At 45.0% G+C, this 20,657-nt stretch overlaps 2 long non-coding RNA genes across 2 annotated transcripts; both read left to right on the forward strand.

Moving 5' to 3' along the window:
- Positions 1-4,561: 4,561 nt before the first annotated feature.
- On the forward strand, positions 4,562-8,617 carry LOC142904826 (uncharacterized). The gene is made up of 3 exons (XR_012929461.1): positions 4,562-4,789; positions 5,139-5,236; positions 8,168-8,617. It is a non-coding gene; the product is annotated as an uncharacterized LOC142904826 (long non-coding RNA).
- A 2,799-nt stretch (positions 8,618-11,416) lies between these two features.
- Positions 11,417-14,077, forward strand: LOC142904785 (uncharacterized). The gene is made up of 2 exons (XR_012929447.1): positions 11,417-12,218; positions 12,431-14,077. It is a non-coding gene; the product is annotated as an uncharacterized LOC142904785 (long non-coding RNA).
- The last annotated feature ends 6,580 nt before the right edge of the window (positions 14,078-20,657 follow it).

Here is a 20,657-nt window from a genome sequence, read left to right on the forward strand (position 1 = left end):
GGACACCACACCACAGAGCTTACTATTAAGAATGTTTGCCCATACTTTTACAATTAGGTCCTATACTAAATTTTACACAAGGTCTTTAAATGTGAAAGGATAATAAACATTTAAAAACAGGAGAGAATCGCTGACAAATTGTCCGCTCTTGATAACACTTTGGTTGCCTACGAGATGCCAAACAGTTTTCCAAATCCATAAATCTCTCATCAAAGTGCTTTTATTTCCTGATCATGTGACTTCACAGGGAGAATTGACAAGATTTGTTTGTTTGAAAATAAAAAAAAAACAGTGACGTAGCATACCTGGTGAATATTACATGGTATTGATTAGGGGGGGAGATGGAAGCAGCGGTGTGATTTATTCATGGATGAAAGGGTCAGCGTCCAGCTGAGATATCAACAGAGGATATACGAACATCTTTAGATTTAAACAACGTGCCTCCAAAAGACTCCTGTCCTGACAAATATGCACGCACACACATGCACCGCCTCGAGCTGATGACTTCCAGCTGCCAAGGAACAACCAGTGTGTGTGTGTGTGTGTTGTAGAAGGGGGGCGTGGGGGGCGGCTAGTACTCTGCTACATCTGCGCCTGCCCTGGTAATTAAAAGCTCACTTTCTTCTTGCACCCCTTGCTCTCTCCACTGCCACCACGACATACATACAACGCAACCTGACCTGCATTCAACAACAACAAATGACAATTTTTTTTTTCTCCCCCTGCACTTGCTCACGCGCCCCTCCCACGACCAAATATCCTTCCCTCTCTCTCCCCGCTTTTCCCTTCCACCCGCCACCCCTCACTCACTATCAGTCCTGTCACTCAAAGCCAGGCTGTTTAAACAGCAAGCCTTCACCAGCGCCACCCACCCTAGCAGACCATCTCTTTCATGCGGCTCCTTCCCATAGTAGCAGCACAGCCTACACACACACACACACACACACAGATAGAGCAGAGCGGCCGTGTCCATCATTGATCACACTCCAGCAGGCCTCCCTCTTCCCCTCCCCTCCTCTCCCTCCAGGGTTTTAGGGGGGGCTTACCAGCTGATGGAGGACCCCTGTGTGCTGCCTGACCAGGTGCCTGATCACAAAGTCAAAACACTGCTAAGCTGTGGTGTTTAGAGACAGGGGATCTCTCTCTGACTCCCCCTCCCTCCCTCTTTCTCCCTCTCTCTCTCTCTCTCTCTCTCTCACACACACACACACCCACACACACACACACACACACACACACACGGACATGTGCGCACAGAAAGTAGGCCGATAGCAGGCCAGCAGGAGGGTTAAGCCCTCGGATGATTAGACAAATGTTGGGCAGATATCTGTGGCTTCAGAGGCGAAAGGCGAGCGTCTGTCACAGAGGAATGCAGAGAGCGGCGCGGAGACCTGCCTCACCACCGAGCGCGCTCACTGCGTCCCCGAGCCCCTCTCCTTGAGCACTCAGAGCTGAGCGCTTTCAATGGTCTGGCAGGGCTCAGCGGACAACAAAGCCGCGCCGACTCTGGATTGTATTTGTGCCGTCCTAATTGCATCCATGAAGGCCAAATGAGACAGCTTGATGTGATTTAACTCCAGAAACTTTACAGCCCCACAGAACATATCTCACAAATTACTGCAGTCATTTGATAGATAAAAACAGGTCCTGCAGGGAAAATGTTTTTCTTTTTTTGCTGTAAAGCATACTTTGAGTTAAAACCGAGACATTTTACAGTCTAAAAGAACAGACTATTTAATGGTCTTGAGCTGGTCAGTGAACTCCATAGAAATAAGCCAGTCCATCTTTCACTTGTTTTTCCTATACCTTTTAGTTGATTTTTGATGATGAACATGAAATGTCCAAAGCTCAACACGTCAAAACACTGAAACTGACTGTGTTGTATATTTTGTCTTCAGTGGACTTTGATATTTTTCGATGTTATACATATGTTTTACCACTTTGTCCTGAATGGTATCAAAGCAGCCAAGAAGTCCCACTGGAAATAAAAGCCAAATTCATTAGAAATATTTAAGTATATACAGTAGGTACACAGGTTTGCGCATACGTTTTGGGTAATTATTAAATAAAACCCTCGTCTGAGAGGAGAGTAATGAATAATAAAGCTAAGCAGGTCTGGTGTAATAAACTATTATAGCAGGAGGAAGAGGAGGAAGCTGCTGCTCTGTACGGTAATGCAGCGTAAATCATTGCAGAGTGGCCGCCACCAGGACTCCTAATCCCGGACAGAAACCTATCGTCAGCTGCTGCTGGAGGCCCTGATCCGCTGCCGAGTGGAACCAGATCTGGCAAAGTGAGGTGTTTAGAGCCGGGGAGGGAGGAAGAGAAGGAGGAAGGGTCCAGGGGCTGTGCAGGGTAGAAAGGGGGAACAGCTGAGGCGATTCCCAGGGTGTGTGTGTGTGTGTGTGTATGTGTGTGTATGTGTGTGTGTGAGAGAGAGAGAGACAGAAAGAGAGAGAGAGAGACTTTGTGCTGTGCATGCCCCCCTCCAGGTTTCTCTCCAGGAGGATGTAATGGTTGTGGGTCATATCAGCAAGATGTGGGTCAATGTACATTGTGGTTTCTATCCCAAAAGTTGTATCATGCTTTTCAGGTTGAAATATCTATCTATCTATCTGTATATCTATCTATCTCTCCATCTATCTTCTATTCTGACTGAAAATTAAACTGTTTTTTTAAGTAAAATTATCAACAAAATGCCACACTCATATTTTTGAATTTTAAAATACAGTTTGAACATTAAAATTAAATGTAAAAAATTGAAAACATTTTTTTTTAACTCACTAAATGTTTTATTTTATTTTATTATTTGACGTAAATTCTTACACATTTAATATATTTAAATTATCTTTTGTGTTTAAAAGATAAAACCTTTAAATTGTTTAATTCTTACTTCACAAAATAAACGAACGATATTTTTGAATAGGGCTCGAGGACGCGCGCGAGGCAGCGTGCCTCGTGCTCCGAGCGGTGCTTGAGTGGCTCGGCAGCCGAGCGGCGGGAACCGCGAGCCGGTCACTGAGCGCGAGTCCGCCCCGCTACAGCGCAGCTTCGACTGACGCCAAACGAAAAGAAATGCTTTGAAAAGGGGGGGAAATGAGTCACCGGAACCGCTGCGAAGCGGCGAGAATGACTCGAGTGTTCTCCTCCGGACCAGTGCGAGCTTCATGCGGGCGGAGAGTGTGCGAATACGTGGTTTTCTGCCGTCTGCTTTTCCCCTTTTCGAAGAGGGGGAAATGCAGCGGGAGCTCCTTTCCGCCATGACTGCCACGACGAGCCGTGGAGCTCGACTTCGACTCGGCTGGACTCTGCTCCGAATGTCGGAGCCTCTCCGTGGCCGCTCTCCTTTTTTTTTTTTTTTTTTTTTTTCAAAGACGGCGGTAGTTGGGTAATAATTATTAACATTGAAAATATTTCCCGAAAACTTACGGGTGCAATTTGAATGTCGAATCAACATTCAATACTACTGAGCGACGTATGCATGACGTGTGCGGTTTTAAAAGTCAATATTATTTTCTGAACAAAAAGGCTGACAGTGACGTGGTTGCTCTATAGTGAACGTGTTTAGTCATACATAGATCGTATTGACTATTTAAAAAAAAAAAAATATATATATATATATATATATATATATATATACATATATATATTTGTAAACGATTCTTAGACTGCTGTGGTGACTTAATATTCAGATATACTGCATATCATTTTATCTTTTTGTATTTAACACAGCTAAACCTAAAGCTCACATGGCTGCTTTTGGTGTGTTATTTTAAAGAGCAGCAGCCCACTGAAGAGGAGCCATGCAGTCAGGCTGTAAATTATGTATAAATTCTATTAAGCTCATGGAAAACCCTTGATTTCTTTGCCACTGGCGTTCTGCTGTGCGTCACGTTGCCTGTCTTACACTTCAGTCTGATTTATGGTTAATATTTTCCCGGGGAATTATTTGTTTTGTTTTGTTTTTTTCTTTTTTGCAGCGTATGTTTATGTTAACACCTTGACTGAAAGTTGCCAGAAACACTGCCATTTCTCATTTTAAAACTTTAAATGCATAGGAGGCTGGCGAGAACCCATAAGACAGCCAGGTTGTGTCCCCAGTATTTACGGTGCCTGTGAAGGAGCTCCAGGTGAAGAATGGCACCCCATTAAAGAGGACAGGTGGTGCTGGCAGAGATGAATGGAATCTGGTGGGCTTATAATGAATGTGACGGGATATGGATCTGAGATGAGATCTGGTTTGATCATCAGGTAAAAATAGATCAGTCAGTGGCAGATCATTACTGATAATTACTTTCAAATGGTCGCAGGAGCTCCATTTTTATTAAATAATCCCAGGCCCAGTCAGAGGTGGAGGGCTGAGTGTCCATATGTAACCATTACATTATATATATGGTGGCACAGTGGGAGGACGTGTGATTGATGGTACTTCCCTCCTTCTTTTATATTGCGAATTATACATTTTATTCTCTAAGCAATTTTAAACAAACACAAACATTTAAATCGTCTAAATTTTCACCCTCTTGCGCGTATGTGCGTTAAATGTGCAGGAAGAAATTCCCAGAGGCTGCCCTGAGCTGTGGAGCAGTGGATGTGCCGTGCTCAAGGACACAGCGCCGGATTGCGAAAGAGATCTGGCCACCGTGGCGCGGAGCCTAACATCCAAGAGTGAAATCAGAACATGGGAGAGTGAAGAGGAGTAGGACGGCTGCTGCAATCACGATAAATGAGCGAACAACGAGCATGTAAAGAGACCTGGGATTTCTCCAAAAGCAGCAGCTGTTATATGGTAAAGACCCTGGCTGCATAATGGTACAGGCTTGTGTGTGGGTGGGTGTGTATTTCCCTCCCCCTTCCTTGTCCATCCACCTATCAGCAGGCCTCATTTGCTATGCAGACGGGAGACCCCTGGGCAGGAGGGGAACACTAGCACAGAGTGTGTGTGTGTGCGTGCGTGCGTGCATGTGTGTGTGTGCGTGCGCGTCTGTGTGTTTTGGAAATTGAGGATGGCGGCGGTGGTTTCCATGTGATGCCCACAGAAAACACACTCTCTCTCCCTCTCCCTCTCACTCTCCCTCTCTCCCACATACACACACATACACACACGCACACAGCTGATTGAGTTTCTTTTCTCCTAGATGCATGCTGGAGGCAAAGAGGAATGGGAGGTTTATGTCTGAATATGATTTCATTGAACGTCTTCTGATGGCTGAAATATGAATCAAGGTAACAACAGGTGAGTATGTTTACAATAGTAGTGTGTGTGTGTGTGTGTCTGTGCATGCATGTGTGTGTGCATGTAAGTGCACGTGTGTGTGTCTGAGGGATCTGACCTTGGAGACACAAAAGGAGCTGTAAATGAACATGTGTGTGTGTGTGTGTGTGTGTGTGTGTGTGTGTGTGTGTGTGGATACAGGTAGCCTAAATACAAGATGATTAATTATTTTGTAGTGGGGCGACACCTTGGATGCAGCTGCGGCACATGTGAAAGGCTGAGCTTTTCTCATGAGCTTTATTTACACAGGAACATTGATATTTGGACCGTTGCAGATTTCGGAATTTGATCAGCTAAAGGAAGAGAGAAAAAAAAATCTGCACGCACACACACACACACACTCACGCTTAAACACACTATATACATTAAAGGTTTGGATTCAGTGCTACCACAAGCTAAACCCCAATGGTCTAGTGTTACAAGTCAGACGTCTCCAGAGCAACAACGGCCTGTGCTGGCAGTGTGAAATATAAATATATAGTGATGAGCTATATTTACAGAGCGATGACTGTTTATATTAGACTAGATACACGACTGTAAGTACTGTCTCAAATAAATACTATTCTTAAAGAAGTTCACAATCAGGTAAAGTACCTCTGTTTCTCATTGAAACTCTTTTTCCAAAGAAAGAAAAGTAAAAACTTCAGCCAATCTTGCCTTGCCTTGAAACTGTATATTTACCTTTGTAAAATGTAGTGAAAAATAACTTAGCAGAGATGCTTTTTTTTTTTCATTTGTCAATCCAGTACTGTTTGGTCTGTGAAAAAAGTTACTTGATTTTTCTTTTTTCTTTTTTTTGTTGTGGTCATAGACTCTCTGTCTGACCATTTCCTCATTTCAGAGTTGATGTAGCTTGATGTAGCAACCATTTTTTACCAAAAAGATCACAGATCCCTGGAGTTGCACTCTATTCAAATTATTTTTTTTTCAACAAAAACAAAACTAAATCATTATCTCTTGTCACACATCTCTCTACCTTCTCTGGAGGTTTAAGACAAAACATTTTGCAACGACCGAGCTACGATTTAAAGGTAAAAGTAGTTCTACAAACCAACCGGGAGCCGAGTCCATAGTGACTTTATATTGTTTTCTGGGTTGCATTTAATGCAAGTGCATTTAATGGCACTGACTAATCAAATGGGGAGGAGGGTTGATCACCAGGGAGTTATGGATTGGCCCCGTGCACGAGTGTGCAGCAAATTAAAGGCAATTCCTTGAGTTTAAAATATTTTTAGAAACAAAATAGAAGAAGTTCACAAGAGTGGCCTTGTGTCCAAGCTGCTGACGCACGGGAGGCACATTCTAAAAGGAGCCGTGGCCTAATCTTTTAAAAGTCCGGGGGAGATGTTGGAAATGGCCAGAGGAGAAGGGGAGAGGGGGGTGGGGGGGGGGGGGGGAAGGCAGATAAAGGGAGGAAGGGGAGGAGAGAAACTCAATCTAAAGCACCAGGTGCACCTTTTGTCAACATAATCTCCCAACCCTTGAGACAAGCGCACACACTGGCCAACATATACAGCCTTTCACACATACACATGCTGCCTTTTTCTTGCCACAGTGGAGGCTAGCCGGACCCGTGGGTCAGCTCCGTTAATACGTGCTGGCAGACTCTCAGGTCAGAGCAACGTTTTGCACCGTTTTTTTTTAAACGGAACCCAATCTAATGCACGGCCGCGACAGTCATCAGTAGCAGACATGTAACTTTTGCAGCGTATTTGTAATGAGGATTTAGTGAACACCGAGGGCGGAAGAGGCCGCCAAAGGTGAAACCTGCACAGATTGGGGGGGGGGGAATCAGGGGATCTTTGGGGAAAGAAGCTGTCACATGTGAATTCAGAGCACATGTTCCCCTCACACACAAGTGTTTTCAGGTGCGAGTGGCACCAACAGTCCACCCTTGACAGTAAACGCTTCCACTCGAGAGGTGAAACTGCACTTTTAACTTCTGCTTTCTTCCAATATACATTCCTGCCTGGACCTTAGTTAGCTGGGTAAAAGCTTTTATTTGCATGTGTTTGTCGTTAACTGTGTTGAAACACCGTCTCTGTGGCTATGACCAGGTGAAATGCCCTCATGGGTCTTTCAGTGTTTGTGCTCTATCTTTGCATAATGATCAGCTGGAACCATCGTGCGCACTTTGAAAGATTTTTACACATCTCTGTTTAAGGGATTTCGTACGTTCCTCCAATGTGTGTGTGTTGCACAGGTTGTTGGCACAACTGTTGATCTTGGATCACGCCAGCTTGATAATTAAATCCTGTGATTGGCCACAGCTAATTACTGCTTACTGCTGAGAATATGACTGGAATTTATTGAATATCTTTTTTTCTTAAAAGGCATTTTTGTCCTCATTGTTTAATCTAATTTTTAAAAATATAGGTATTGGAAGTTAAACTAATTATCACAAAAGCTTTAAGAGCACTGCACTTTTTTTTTGACAAAAAGTCCAAAATAAAAATAAAAATCCAAGAGGCCAAAGGTAAGGTGTTAAACGGTTAAAAAGGATACATGAGTGTGCGTGTGTTCCTAGTTTACACTCAATAACTGCTGCCTGTCAATCAGACAGTGGAACAACACGGGGGGGGGGGAGAACCAACTGAAGAAAACCTTAAAATGGTAAAACAACAACAAAAACACAAACAACAACTCACGTTACACAGAAAAGCCAAGCTGAATACGACTGCAGCGCATGTTAATCAGTGACGCTCACCACAGTGGATTTAATCAGGCCGGGCGCCCCTTGTCCACAATCCCTAAAGCGTCATCCTTTAAGCTCGACCCCTAAACTCCCGCAAAGCCTCAAGTGGGGACGAATCCAAGGACGGGCCAGGGCGCTCATTGTGATTTAATCTCTCCCTCTCTCTCCCCTTCTCCTCCCTCTCTCTCTCCCTCTAGAACAAACACCAACCACGGCCTCCTTATCTGGCCCACCCTGATCTATCTGCCCACCCCACCGCCAATCGATACTTGCCGTCCCTTGCTCGCGCGCACTTCTTGCACGGCTGCCCTCCGTTGCAGGAAAAACCGGGTCTAGAGAGGTGCGCCGACCAGGGGGGTCAAAGGTCAGGTAAAAGCCTCCAACGTGGAATGACAGATGTGAGATAAAAGAGACGAGTGTTTTGTTGGGGGGGGGGGGCAGAGGACTCATAAACAAGAGATCGTAATAAAGTGATGTTTTCGTCACCTCTGTCGGCTTCGGAGTGAGCGTGACATCACCTGAGGGGAGAATCAGACCCCAGATCAGCTTACCTGAGTGGATGTCAGCCTTGGACTTTGGACCAGAGCGTCTTTAAAGGATTTCATATCATACCTGTGTTCAGGTTGTTGTTTTCCATTCTGGTAGCACAGCCTCACATAGGGTCATTAATCAATTAACAACAACAATAATAGTAATCCATAGCTCTCCTGAAAAAAAAAAATTTCTGAAAATTGGAGCAAGAGATAGAAGCTCAGGATGGATTTTTTTTCAATTCCATTGAGTTCCCCTTGCAAATTAATTTTGCACAACACAGGGACCTTTAAACAAAAGCTTCCCTCAGTCACAGGTAATGAGAATAAATGTCAAAGGTGGCTGCAGCTGGCATTCTTCTTATTATTATTATTATTATTACTACTAGTAGTAGTAGAAGTAGTAGTCATGGTCGCAATATTATATGCATTTAAAAGGATTGGGGATGCTTCTGAGGTGATATGACATCTTGTATGAGGTTTTTAATCACTGTGAAAAAATAACACTAATAGTGAAAAAAACAAAAACAAAACAACGACCCTCCGTAAAGTCTTAAAATAAAATGCTGCCCAGGCTGTGAACACAGAGACAGCGGTGGCGCAGGGAGAAGGAAGGAGGAAACCCTTTGTTCCTTCAAGGACTTAACACAATCAGAGTGTACAGTGTGTCAGGAGCGCGCCGGCATATATCAACTTCAATCTCTTCTTAATGAAAAATCCTGCCCCCTTTAATATGTGCAAATTAACCTCTTCTCCCTCCAGCCCCCCTCCTGTCCCCCTCTCTCTCTTTCTCACAGAGGCCCCTCACTCCCTCTGCCTTCCTCCTCAGTCCCTCCTCTTCCTCCCTCCCTCCACCCCTTTCTCTCCCTCCACCTTTATGTTTTTTTGGGGAAAAACCAATTTGTTTTACGTCGATCTCACCCCGATGCGGAGGAAGAAAGGGGAAGTCACAGCTGCCATCTAAACTTGTTGCTTTAGCCGCCCGGCCGGCTCCACCACAGTAACCTTGTGTGCCTGATGGAACCTTTCCTGAATACTTTGGATTTATCTCACATGGATTAACCCATTATCCGTCGCATTCAAGTGAGCCAATCGGGTTGCTCGTTGGCTCGTTTTGCTCGTTGGCTGCAGCCAGAGGCTTCCTATTGGCGCGAGAGGCTACCAGCCGCAAAGCTCCGAGGTGTCTTGACGAAACTCTTTCCACAGACTGTTTCCTCTTTGTCTTCTTCTGGTGTTTTTTTTTGGGGTGCATCTATCTGCAGTCTCCTCATTTTGTCACAAAACGGAGCTAATTGGTCGTGGAATCCTACGTACAGCAGTGGCCGCGGACTTCTGCGCGAGCTGAAGTTGGTGGAGCTGCTGGCTGCTGCAGTTCAGTTGTCAGTCATGCCCTGCGAGGAGTGACCATCGTAAGCGTGAGCACACCGCACCACGCAATTTGACATCCCAGAACGGGTCTTTTCATATGAAATGACGGGGTGGGGGGGGTGAGGCAGAGGCGGACGAGTCAGATTTCAGATTGCAGCGCAAGATTGGTCCAAAAACAACAAGAAAAAAAAAGTGGGAGATCAGCTCACTCCATCCCGTGTCCAGACGGAGAATTAAAATTCTCTCTCCCTCTGCGACATCACACGGCAGGATCCGTGCCATTACCCTGATTATCCCGATGAGTCGGTCAGATCCTTGCCTTCTCATTCTGCCTCGTGCTGATTGTAATTTATAAATTACACCTAATGAGGAATTTTTAAAAAACATGGCGGCCACAGCGCTCCCTGCCTAATGGATTTCCTCGCATAGAATCAACCCCCCCCCAAACACACACAACCACACACACACACACACACACACACACCCTGCAGGGGGTCCGGCAAGCCTGGCCCTCCGTACCTCCCTCTGCTACCTCCACTCCTACCCCCTTACATCCGCAACCCCCCCCCACCCCCTCCACCCCCCTCACCACCCCCCACAAACTAATTGGGGGTGACTGGTTCTGCTGAAAAGAAGTCATAATCATTGTTTCTGCTGCTAATTTAAGTGGTTAAGTGTACGGGATCACCTCACACGATATGGAAATGAGTGTGATTAAATTTACATTTTTTAAAATCCCACCAAAGTCAATGAATTCATTTCCCCTATTTACACGGTTTAGTGGAAGAGATAACGGCGGTCATATAAATTCACAAAAAGATATTTTATTTTTGGGTTCTTGGTCTCTAAATCATGTCATCCTTTACGATATGTGACATGATATAGAACCGTCTCGTGAAAGATTAGCAGCTGCTTTGGTTACGAATGAGGAGAAATCAGCCTCGGACCTTAGCAAAAAAAATGAGAGGGCGAGGATCTAAACAGTCAACACCGACAATTTGTGTGGCGCGTCAGACGGCGAAGGTCTCGCAGACATCCTTTTGGGAGCTTTTAGGGGGGGGAAAGGGCAAGTTAGTTAGGCCAATACATAGAGAGGCGCACATGCAAATCAAAGCCATCAACAGCTTGTGATGGAGTGAGACGCGGTGGCACAACCAGAGTGTGCCGTTACCATGGAAGCCACTTTCACCTCGCAGGCCTCGACGAGAGAGACGAGAAACACAAAAGAGCCGACGAGACGGGGAGGGAGTGACGGAGGAGACTGTAACAGACAGGCTGACTGACGTTAAAATGGCTTTTCGGAGGCTTTCATCACCAGTACCCCACCCCCCCAACACACACACACATACACACACACACACACACGCACCAGTGAGGAGACGTTCCGATTATGACATGGGTTTTTTTTTTTTTTTTTGGGGGGGGGGGGGTTTAACGGAAGAGGAGGTTTGATAAGCTGTGTGGACGCTTGAAAGTTTGATGAAATGAACGACATCACGCGGCCGCAGAGGGGCCGACTGACGCACGGGCGGAGGCTTTGGCTCGCACTGTGGGGGTCACATCTGTCCCTCTTTTAGCCCCGCCACAGGTCACGGCCCCCTCCGCCCTGACGTCAGACTCGCCCGAGGCCGAGCCAGCGCGGCAGCTCCCCTTCACGAGCGTCCGCTAATGAACGATGTAATAGCGGTCGATCCAGGCCCCCATCGGTTTCGTGCGTTGAGATTACATCAGAAGTTCTGGCTTTAGTTTTATTATTTTTTTGGTTATTTTAAAAAGCGCACCCCCGGAACAAATCGCTTCCTGCATTCTCCGCTTTGCACCGAGCATCAACAATCTCAACCGACAAAAGCCCCTCGCCCCGGAAAGATGAACATGTTGACATGGTTGTCCGACATTACCAGGAGCACAGCGTCACAAGCATGGCGACATTCCACGTAAAATATGTCTTTTAATTTGGCAGGGACACAGGCATATTTCTCCCTTTCTTTTTTTTTTTTTACTTTGGAAATGATTCATCTCAGCCAAATGGGATCTCATGGCCATTTAATCAGACTCATTTTCCATTTCAGAAATGTACCGTTCTTAAAAAAGGTCTGGTGGGGGGGGGGGTCATAAAAATTTAGACTTAGATGGAAAACAGAGCAAATCTTTTTGTAAAGACTCGTTTATTCAAAGTTCTGAATCTGTTAGATGAGTTTTATGGCCGTGGTTCTCTTGTTTCTCCACAAACCGGCCTCCGCGCGGTTGAGGGAAGAAGCGACGAGGCTCTCGGAAAAGGTCGGCCGCGCGAGTCCGTCGGCCGCCGCCGCCGCCGCCGCTTTTCAAGGTTTCGCCAGAGAGGCTGCAGGAGGTAATCAGAAGGGAAAAAAAACATGTTCTCTACTCCTCCTCCTCCTCCTCCTCCACTTCCTCTTCTTCTTTTAGACCTCCATTAGAACAGCCCGCCTCTGTCTGGGGGGAGGAAAAAAATTGATTTTCTCCGTTTCTCCACCCGCCCTCCCGCTCGTCCCTTCCTCCTCTCCTCTACTGTTTCTCCACCTTTTTTTCCCCCCTCCTCCTCAGGTTCCATTCGAGGCTCGTTCATCCCGCACTCGAGAGCCATTCGAGGATGCGAGGAGAATGGGGGGCTACAACAGGTTGTTCACACGTACAGTTTCCCACCCCCGACGGCGGCGGCCGCGGAGGCACCAGCCTCGTCTCATCATCACTTCCCCTCCTCCCACCCACTGTGTGTGTGTGTGTGTGTGTGTGTGTGTGTGTGTGTTTTTTTGTTTTTTTTTAAAAAACCCTCATCCTCATCTGCCTAATCCTTTCCTTCCTCTGCTCTTCTTTCTCCATCACTTCCTCTTTCTGCCACTCTTCCACCACCACCACCACCACCACCACTACCATCCCTCCCCCCCATCGATTCTCAGAGCCAAGTCTTGGATCAATGAACCATTGATTTTTCTATCAATGAACATTAGTATGGATCAGACTGCTGCTTGCACTGCCCTGCCCTGAAACCTACACACACACACAAGGCACCAGGAGCGCCTGTTGCCAAAAAAGCATTCCAGATTTCATCACTGCTCGACAACGCCGGCCACTGCGCCGCACACAAAAAAAAACAAAAAAATCCGCGAGGACCGCGCTGGAAAATGAAAAGGAGGGCGGTGCTGGTTAAAGGAAGAGGTGCCAGGTTCCAGCAGGAGCCAGCCAGGGGAGCAGCAGAAAGGGAAGGCAATTAAAGGAGGCAGTCGTTGGTCGGCCCTCGGCCCGCCAGCCGCCTCCTGATTGGCCCCCGGCCTCGGGGTGTCGATAATGTCAGATGAGCGAACAAACGTACACCTTTTTGGGTGTCATTCTCTCCCACGCGCACACACGGCAACACAACACCTCCCGTCTTCTTCTTCTTCTTCTTCTTCTTCTGTGCACACCCCCAACCCCCCAGCCACCCCGTAATAGGCTCTGATTCTGGTGGAGATTGGCACTTTTCTTTCTGCTGCGCTCCCTTTTGTGTCCGACATTGTGCTCGCGCACACACACAAGCCAACGGTGGCCTCGCCGAGAGCACATTTTTGCACACACACACACACACACAGAGGCACACACACAAGCTCCATTATTAGGCCACCCAAAACAATGAAACCCTGCTTACATATGTGGAATTACCGTCTTCAATTAGCACCACATATACAGTGGGGATGGTGGGTAATGGGGGGGTGGATAAATATTTTCCATCCTTGCACTTGCCGTAGTGAAAGCACTGTGTTACCTTTATTTAATGAAAGGCTGCACAAAGGATGTTTCTCACTAACAACCGTTCGCGGTATCCCAAAGAGTGCAAACGTTCCCTATTTGACGTTTTCTAAAGTAATGTATCATAATTTGCGTTTTTTTCTCCCCCCCCCATTTTCTTTTCCATCCCCATCTCCTCCAAACAGAAGGGAGCTGTGTGCGCGCTGGTCCTGCTAGAACAAAGGAACAGCCTCCTTTGGGAGTGCACGCATGAAAGTTGATCCTCGGCTAAGACCCCCCGTACAAGGAAACTGAGACAGGGATGTGCCGTCCCTTGCCCTGCCTGATTGCAAAACTGTTTAAATTCTGACCGCGGTAGACGCCCGTCTGCTTCGTTTGTCGTTCGAATGCTTTATTGCCTTCGCGGCCACACCTGTGAACCGCGGGCGTGCAGGACGAATCGCGCTGCATTCTGGGATTTGACATGCGCGTATTCTTTGGTTTATGCTGAGACAAAACGATTTCTTTCCAGCAGTTTATGCGTATTTCACTGAGAAGCGGTTTCCCAGCGCAGGTCTGCACAAGCCTGAGTTTGGGGGATAAAGAAGCTTATATCAGGACCCTTTCAAGGTTTTCTTTTTTTTTTTTGGATGGTACTTGAATTTGCAAGATCGCCAAGGCTGCCTAGGCTAATGCTCATGCAATGCAACAATATTTAAAAAACGCTGTGTTTCTGTGAGCTGTTCCCCAACAATATTTCACTTCTGTACAGAATGGTTCCTACCACCTTGTCACTTAAGCACCAGCCAACGTTGTCAAACTGGCCTTGGGTTAAAAAAAAAATGCCTGCACTTTCCACAGATTGCAGGTAGCCAAAGTACAGATAGATCGAAGTTGTGGTGGCTGTTGTTGTCTTAAAAGGCTTCAATCCTCGATCATCCTCTTTTATTCCTCTAAGACCCGGCACAAATGGCCAACGTAGACGGTGCTCTGCTGTGGGAGGTAGAAAATAGCCAGGCTAGGTGAAAGGAAACATCAACAGTTTTCTTTTAAGCCACAAATGCAAATAAAATAAAAAAATTAAAATAAAAAAATAAAAAAATGAAATGTGAAGAAAGAACAACAATAAATCAAGTCAAATCAGTCGTACAGATAAAGGTTAATGAAAAAAAAACTTTCTTTCTGGAATTTTATTATATCATTATTTTAGATTATTGAACATTTATATGGCAACAAAGCGTTTGAACGCTTACCTCTGCAACGCATGCTCTCGGGAAACAGTCGTCATATTAAGCTGACCAGAGGGGGGGAGAAACCAAGAGAACAACACGTCAACCGAGACTATAACCTTTGAAACCACAAAGTTCAATTACTCACTTAGCTCACTTTGATCCGGAACTGGTGCCTCTGATTGAGGCTTCAACATGTGCACTGACTCCGGTGAGCTCAAGTCCCAAAACACGATGTTATTGCACGACTAATGAGTGTCTTCTGGGCCCGTCGGTGGGGATGAGGGAAGGAGTGCAGGAGGGAAATCAACGAGCTCCAAAAAAGCGGGGCGCTAACAATGTTTAAAACTAATCGGGAAGTGATTGACTTACAGAGTTTTTACACTCGATGCAAAACAGATGTGAGTCCGGATGTGTTTGCTTTGCGTCTGCGTAATAACGCGAGGAAACATTGGCACATATTTTGGCTAAAGTGGATCTAAATGTTTCTGCTCGAGGTAAATATGCCAAACAAGCTATGTTGAGCTATTTTAATTTTTTATGTCTTTATTTAGTTAATTCTTTCTACATTGGTTTTGCTGCCCTTCCGGTTTCGCCTGCAGGCATTGTGTAAAGCTGCCGTGCCGGCTGGACGAGCATGTTGTGCAGGGAGCTCTAGCGCCTGTCAGCGGCTGCAGCTGCAGCAGCAGCCGACAGGAGGCTGCTATTCACCGGCAGGCTGAGGAACAACAGCCGCCCCTGCGCGTCCGGCCAAACACCGGGAGAAACTGCAGTGATTGCCTTCGGTGTAAAATATTAGAAATTTGTTAAAATCAAATAAGGGAGAATTTTTAAGGCGCTTTGGTGAGAAAGAGTGGTTATATATTTTTAAATACATTTTTCCAAAGATTGGTTTTACGACGAAGCGAAATAAAATAGACCAAAATCAATTTCTGCCAAACCAATGATAGTGATGATGAGCATTAAAATTGTAACAATTAGGTAAATTTATTAAAATATTCAGGCTTAATTATTATTGTATTAGAATTGCCGTAATAGGCAATTGGAGTGACCTCATATTTTTAAAATATTTTCTTAGTTTTTAAATGTATTTTATTACATATACATGTATATTTTTTTTAAATACAAGAATATTCAAATAAGCATGTATATTAATTGAATTGCTTAAAAATATTTTTAGGATATTTAAATTTAAGAGCTTTTTGATTTTGTGACTTTTGAAATGGTTTTAAATGCTCGACTTAATTGCAGGGCTATCAAACCCGAGAATTTTGTATTTTCAAGGTATAAACACATTACACACACACACACACACACACACACACACACACACACACACACACACACACACATCCTGAAGAACTGAAACTATATGCTTTTCGTATAGATGCTTTTCATGCGTAATTGCACGATCTTGTGCTTATACACATATATCTCCAATATTCAGGAGTTTAACCCGGCCATGATAATCCCCCTCACTTCCACTCGATGACGTGTGCACTCCGTCACAGCAGGGGCTGATGGCTCTGATGGCGCCGACTGAGCGGGTGAATGTGAGCCATTCTCATTTTAATATAGCCAACGTCCTGCCACGAGGGAGACCCCCGCGTCCACCCACTCCCACCCAACCCCTCACTCTCTGTCTTTTTCCCTCCACATGCTCCCCTCACGTACACACGCGCACAAGCATCGAGAGCCGCTACCGTTCTTTGTTCCTAGCCGATGATTACCATTACGCCCCCCAACACACACACACACACACACACACACACACACACACACACACACACACACACACACAGCCCCCTCTCTCTCTCGCTCACTCTCTCTCTCTCTCTCTCTCTCACACACACACACACACACACACACACACACACACACACACACACACACACACACACACACAAAATCCCACACTGCCACCCAGCGGCCAGGAGGCGCGCGTTCCCTTTGTTAGCGCCGCGCAGCGCACGTAACAGGGTTCGCCTGACCGTGCGTAAAATTCGAGCGTCGCTTCACTGCAACTTTGTGCAACTTTGCGTGAACCTTGAGCCAAAAGACGCTCCCCGGATTGTAAAAGATGCGCATATGGCTTATATATTATGTTGTATGTAGCCCGGGACTTACTGAAGTGTCCTTGAGCAAGACACTGACCCCATGCTGACCCCTCGGGAGAGACAGAAGAAACAGGGGTGGGGTGGGGGTGCGGGTGCGGGTGCCGCCTCCACCCCCTCCCATAGAAGTATATTAGCATAGAAGCCATGCCCATATTCCATTTCATCTCCACATCTGACGGATGGCACATCAAAATGATTCAATAAAGGCATGGCTATAGGCTTTGCCGGACAACAATTTAATTAGCTCTCTGTATAACCCAGTTAATGAGGTGCTTAACAGGGAGACGTTAATTACATATTGTATATGGCCCTACTTTATTCCTGCAGGGTATCTGCCGCCTTGAAATGAGATGAATCAATCATACATTGGTTTTGTTTTTTGGTGCCATTGATTCACTTCACACTGCTTTTGTTAAATGGTCGACTTTTTTAAAAAATTATTTCATGTGAATTATGCATTACAAATATACGTTTAATCGATCTACGTATCTTTTAGAAATTTGCTTGAGTTACAATTTATTGAAACACCGTGAGGAGAATTTGGGCAAAACGTGAAGGTTTGGCTCACAGGTGACGTCAGAATTTGCGATGATTATCCTCTCTGTTGAATACTGAATAATTTGACCGCGATAAAAGCAGCAGAGAGGACACCCAGGGTTAAAGGCGGGGAGTGGGTGAGTGGTCGGCTCTATTCCAACAGGGGGCAGAATGACTCTGTGGGAAAGTCAATTTTTTTTCTCCCCCCCATCTAAAAGCGTTCTGCCGCTGAATAAACCTTTGCGCACCAAGGTCTGCTATCCTGTTTTCTCTCGCTCTCCTGAGCACAGCGTGCGAGAAAACAAGCTCAATTTTCTTTCTTCCTCTGGCAAATAATTCGCAATGGTTGCGGAGATCCCTCGGAGAGAAACGTGTTAAAGCGTTTGACAGCCGCGGTGACGGACAAGATGCAAAACCCAGCTGTCTTTCCTCTCAATTAAGCTGAAAATCAATACCCCCCTCTGAAGTTACTGGGCGAATCTGACATTTTTAATTGACTCCGAGTTTCTTTTGGAAAATTCTAAAATTGATCACGCACAATGTTGCTCTTGGGTTCTTCTCTTCTTCTTTTTTTTTCACGCGTCAGAATAGAAAATCGATCCAAACGGACCAGGGAGAGATGGTTCGAGAGGAGAGTTTTCTTTTAATCAAAGCTCGCCAAAAACATCCAAAAGACAATCTGTGTCTCTGCCCTTGAAAACCGAGGAGCTGCAAATCAAAAAGATGAAGATTATGGCTTTCTGTCGGGACCAGTGAGTGTTTAAAACAGGTGCAGAGTGAATTATTATGGTTCCGTTTCGAGCTGCTGTTCTTGTATCAACATACCGGACCTACCCTTATATCCAGGGTTCTCACGTTCTCTGGGGATTTTTTTTTTTTTTTTTGTAGACTCACGCCAAAGTTCAACCAGTCCATTTCAATTAGCTCTACATCCACACACCAAGAAAATACGAATGATAAAGAGAGGTCAAAATATCCTTCAGATTTTTTTTTTGTTTTCTTTGCACCAGAGCAGCTTAAAGGCAGGCAAAGTTTTATTTTACTACTACTCGCATTTGGCACTCAGACATGTCTGTCATATCTCCTTAATTATTCTAAATCTATCTAGTATAATTATTGACTTGAGTATTGTTTTTAGTAAACATTCACACTCCGTCTTTTAAATTCCTATTTTATTTAAGAATGTATTGCAAACCACTAATTACTTCCCTGAAGGGATATTCAGCTGTTCTCTCAGCAGCAGTGTGAGAGTATAGAGTGAGAAGAATACAATGTTGATGCTTTCTTTCATGACTTGGCCCATCAGTCACTTCCTCTGTCTACAAACTACTACAGCAACGATATGACACACACACACACACACACACACACACACACACACACACACACACACACACACACACACACACACACACACGGTTTAAAGTGATCCTTAGTAAGCAGTGTACAGTCAATATATTTGGTTTTTAATTTATTTATTTATCCATACATACATACATACATACACACATACATACATACATACAAAGGATAAAATGAGAATGTGGCCAGTGTTTTGAAACCACTAAGATGCCATTGTTGCTAGCTTCTCCTTGCATGTGGCTTTGGATAATTAGTTCCATTGTTGTGAACAACTCACATATTTTCCAAGGTCGTGTTTTCCACAGTGCTCTTAAAGGGGATGTTTCCAGCCTGCCGTGCAGACCTTTTCCAGTTGGCTGATGCATGGGGATAACAACAGCCTCTCCTTTAAGTTAATAAACATTTTTTTTTTTTTCAACCAATCATGCATATTGATAATTCGCCTGAGGCGCCACGTGATGACTTTCAACAGTGGACGGCTTTAGTTTTGGTTCAGAGGTCACCAAGGTTAACTAAATTCAAAATGCAAATCTCTTTTAAAGTGCATACATTTTGAGACTTTGTTGTTGACACTGAATGAGAAAATATTTAGGAAGAACAGCAAATGGACATTTTATACTAGCAGAATGAAAGAAATTGGTTTGTTGAATTGTCACACAGCTACACGCCGGTCTTAAACCACATGGTTTGAACTGACGAAAGCTGACTTATTCTTCTTGTGTATTGGATTCACACTGTGAGGTTGGAAATACGAAGGTTCATTTTGTCTGTCCACATATTTGCGACGATCGACGTCAGTGCGTGAGCATGACAGTGAAGGCATCCGGGGCGGAGCCAGACACCAGGGTTTGACATCATTGATTTTGACGGAAGCCCTCACCGGGGTTGAGGTGTCGACTGGTCATGTGATGACTCTGATTGGGAAAAATAATGTCACGTACGTAGTGGAAACCCCCTTGAACAGCTCGATTAGAAACACATATCAGAGGTGAGAAACAGAAAGCGGAGGGTTGAGAGCGAAGGCTAATCTGTCTCGGAGATGGACTTTGGACAAAGCGCCGAGTCAGAGGTCAGCTGCTGCCTGTGTGGCCGTGCAAACACGATGACCGTTCGAGGGTGATGGAAACCGACGTCGCTAAATTTATATACTTAAATTCATTGGAAGTAGACGAGCGTCCATGCAATATCCATGCAATTTTAAGGAAGAGAAGACTGTCATTAGGACGGATAAGACCAAAGTGAGTTCTACTCCCGATTAACGTCTCCAGTTTTTCGGGAGTAGCACGATTTTCAGGTCTCATTTTCGTTAACACGACAAGCACCTTACAGGTTTATGATGACAGCCTGTACATTTCAAAGTTCCTTGGAGTTCCTGTGTGCTTAAAAATATGTTAGCAATATATTTCTTAGAAATGTAGAAATTTGGGGAGCAACGTTTCATTATGTTTGCAACAGTGTTACGACGAATGAAAAAAATTTAACAACCCCCTATGACACCTATCGTTAAGCAGCCGGGCATATTGTAGGGCATGTTATAAAACACACAATCGCAGTTTGTGGAGAAAACAGGACTTATTTCATTCAAATGTTTCCCCGTGTACTATAATATGTATGAAAAAACACTGAGAAACTTTATTGTGGATGCAAATCACCCCGCCGGAGATTTTGTAAAGCATGACAACTAATGCTTCTCTTAATTAGCGGTTCAAATATTGCGATTGAGCAACATTTCTCAAAACCTGCTCTCCAGTGCGCTGACTGAACAACATTAGTTTATTTAGGTGATAAGTTTCGAGCTCAATTTCGTTCCCATTTGTAAAGTTG

This window comes from Nelusetta ayraudi, unplaced genomic scaffold (assembly GCF_046127955.1).
Source record: "Nelusetta ayraudi isolate G7.1 ecotype Tasmania unplaced genomic scaffold, CSIRO-AGI_Nayr_v1 ptg000132l, whole genome shotgun sequence".
Lineage (NCBI taxonomy): Eukaryota > Metazoa > Chordata > Actinopteri > Tetraodontiformes > Monacanthidae > Nelusetta > Nelusetta ayraudi.